Source organism: Triticum dicoccoides, chromosome 5A (genome assembly GCF_002162155.2).
Source record: "Triticum dicoccoides isolate Atlit2015 ecotype Zavitan chromosome 5A, WEW_v2.0, whole genome shotgun sequence".
In the NCBI taxonomy this organism is placed as follows: domain Eukaryota; kingdom Viridiplantae; phylum Streptophyta; class Magnoliopsida; order Poales; family Poaceae; genus Triticum; species Triticum dicoccoides.
Genome location: NC_041388.1, coordinates 394,149,674 through 394,153,234, shown reverse-complemented (window position 1 = coordinate 394,153,234; position 3,561 = coordinate 394,149,674).

Below are 3,561 nucleotides of genomic sequence, written 5' to 3'. Positions count from 1 at the left end.
ATAGGATTCTAAATACAGACGAATAGGAGAAGCAAGGAATTGCAATGTCATGCCCATTTGGATCCTTCATTATTTTCGTTTGTTTGCTTGCATTACGGGAGAAACAAATGATCCCCTTCAAGAGGTTTGAGTGAATTCTAAAATTCATATGAAATAAACACAAAAATCCTTGGGGAAAAACACTTTGGCATTGAAACCTTTGACATTGAAACTGATGTATTAACTCTCTTGCATTGTTTAGCAGTATTTATATCATCTCGTGTGTTAGAACAATTCAATCACCAAGTGGTACTTGAAATAGTAGGTGTTGCTGGACCATTTCATTGAAAAAAGCACTTAATTGTGTCCTTTTAACACACGAGAATTCAATTTGTGTTTGGGGGGCAGAAATATTTCATCATGGTACAGAACCATTACAGTGGACTGGGCTCTGTCCCATTTTTCTATCTATAATATAAGATACGCATGCTGTGAGATTTTTTTTTGAAGAATCACTACTGGAATAACCAACCATCGGTGTCGGGCGGCTAGTGAGTTGCTTGGACCCCTAAACCTTTTAGGAATCACCCCTTGATCCGGAGGCACATTTTTCCTAATATGAGGCCATATATGTTTCATCATAGTGCATTGTCTGTGGCGATTTTGTCATAACTCCCATGCTCCACGAGTCCAATCTTCACTGAGCATTGTGTGAGTGAGTGAGTGAATGCGTGCGTGCGCGTGTGTGTATGTGGGTGGGTGTGGGTGTGTGTGGATGTGGGCGCGCACGCACATCTGTGCTGCACTTGGCTTGACACCTCAAAAAAGTCCTTGCAAAAAATTCTATATGGCAATGTGTCATTCCCTACTTGGAATAACCACCATTGTCATACTAAACAGTGAGTCCATCTAATTAAGTGAAAAAGGAAATAAAGGGTTAATGAGTGGTTGTAAGGTCTAATCTCACTTGGCAAGTTAAACTTTTTAATGTTGGTGAGGAAGAAAATCATATGAACTCTGAACATGGAGATTCTCAGATTCTAAAATGACATAAAGTAATTCCTATATGGCTATATATAACTTAATAGGTGATCTCCACTAACCCATTTTTTTAATGCAAGCAATGCAACCTCAGCATGCAACCATGTATGGTAAAAGGCTCACCTGAACATGCAACCATGCATGAAATATATGCTACTTATAATAAACAATATTTTAAAACTATACAATAATTGAATATAAAAACATGTATATTTTTAGTTTCACTTCTTATAGTATTAATTTAAATATTGACATTCCAAACAACCAAATCTCATTAACATATATTGCAACAAATATCGGCATCAACATGTGGGGTATCATCTAGTTATGTTAATTCATATGCAATATCTTCTTATAGCTTCTTAATCTCCACCTTATAACAAGATGATTCCTCACGAATTCCTACGGGAAAACTCATAGACTTGTAGCTATGGAATATTTCTGCACCCCAAACAAAAATTGTGTTCAGTTAGCAACGTAATGGTTCGAAGGATTTGGCAATAAGTTGAATTCAAGCATTTGATGAAAATATTGATTGTCCCAAGTCAGATTAATACTTCATACTTTCCATTTTTTAGACCCATCTCCAAATTCTCTTGTAAAAAAAGATTGGTTCAATATTTAGCGATAGATGAATCATCCAACCAATAATTTTATGCATGTTCTGCCTTCTCCACTCCCTCTTTTTTTTCACGAATTTTCTCCACTCCCTATTTCACCCTTTAATCTGAATCACAACAATCAATGTGTAGCGCCTACATGCATGAGATGGCAGGTTGATGCTGTGGATAATTGTGAGAATGAAAATAAAATGAAGTGGCAAACACATGTGACTTACTACTATGTGACAGTGCTGTATGAATACAACAAATAGTTAGGTGAAGGAATAGAGGATTTCACTCTACGTTAGTGATGTCTGGGAACACAAGCAAAACTACAACTGGATCGGTTATCTCCACTGGACTTGTATTGAAAGCTGACATAGAGTTGTGCATGTGTTAAGGGTTGGGGAGCACAGCATGATAATGAATCGTGGTATTTAAAACCTTGGTATGCGTAGTTATCATGCGCGTGCAAATTGTCAGCAAGAACTGCTGCATCACACAGCAGGTTGGACGCATGTGTATGTAGCTACCCCGACGACCGACAACTAACATACTAAATACCATCCATAGGTACCTATACCTAATAGCGGCAGCAGGATGCAGACGCTACATCCATACCAAGTGTATCCGTTATCAGTCCATGGTTTGATTGGAGTGCAGTGAATTGTCAAATTGTTACGGCTAGGGCATCTCCAATGAGGGCTTCTAAAACGGACGATGTGTATTTGTTTGTGGTCAGTGATACGGAAGTCAATCATCCGTAAATCATCCAAATGTGTCCGCGTACATTTCAAAGTGAATTTAAATAAACCAGACGATTTTCATACAAACATGATAATTTTCATTTAAGCCAGACCAAATTCATTATATTTTCACATATTTTAACTAAAAAGAAGCGGATGACACTTTTTTAACCTGGTCTAAAATCTTCACCGGCATGGAGGTGTATGTTCCACATCCTGTCTTCGCCGACGTGGAGACGTCTCCGTTCCACATCCGGTCTTCGCCATGTCCGGCAAGCTAAATGGTCGTGAGCCCCGGTAAGTGAATCTGTGGGAGAGGAAGAATATGACGATAAACACGGCCCACATGGGACACCCGACGTGGCCGCGTTTGTGTGCCACCTTCTATTTTTCCTCACCAAGAGTCCGCCTTGTGGACGACGCTGGACGTGGATAGGTCAACCACATGGTCATTGCGGGTAGGCACGAATCATGCCGGCGGCGCGACCACGTGAAGCTGATGATGTCTTGCGCCTGTGCCTCCTCTTCATTCCGCCTCCACGTTGATCTCCACGAACAGGGTTTCCCTCTCCGCGTGAAGGACACACAACCACAATCGCTCATGGTGTATGTCGCGGGCGATGCGGATGGACATCTACGATGCCCGCTTCTCATCCAGGAAGTCTGGATCGTACACCACCATGGGCGCGGCAATATTGCCGTTCACCTGTTCGCCCGTGCCTGCTCCAAAAAGAAGCCGGCATGGATCAGCACGGGCGGTGGTGCCGGCTCGTCATCGGACGCCTCGTCCATCATCCCGTCCTCGTCGCTGAACTCCATCGAGCTCGCCAGCAAGGCAGCCTCTGGCCGTCTCGCATGTCGGGCCTGCTAGCCGGTGGCAATGTCGGTCATCTCCTGATTCTGCTCTGTCGAGAGGCTTTGGGAGCGGAGATGGTGTGATTTGGATTGTGCCGGGCTTAGTAATGTATAAATAACGGGAGTCGACAAGGCCTGCTACTTGTGAGCTGCGTTGGGATTTTCTCCGAAGAGGAGAGAAGATGCAATACAGTGGGTAAACAAATTACTGTTGGGCAATTGATATAAAAGCGTATAGTTATGACGATATTCAAGGCAATGATCATGCATATAGGCATCACGTCCGAGACAAGTAGATCAACTCATGTCTGCATCTACTACTATTACTCCACCCATCG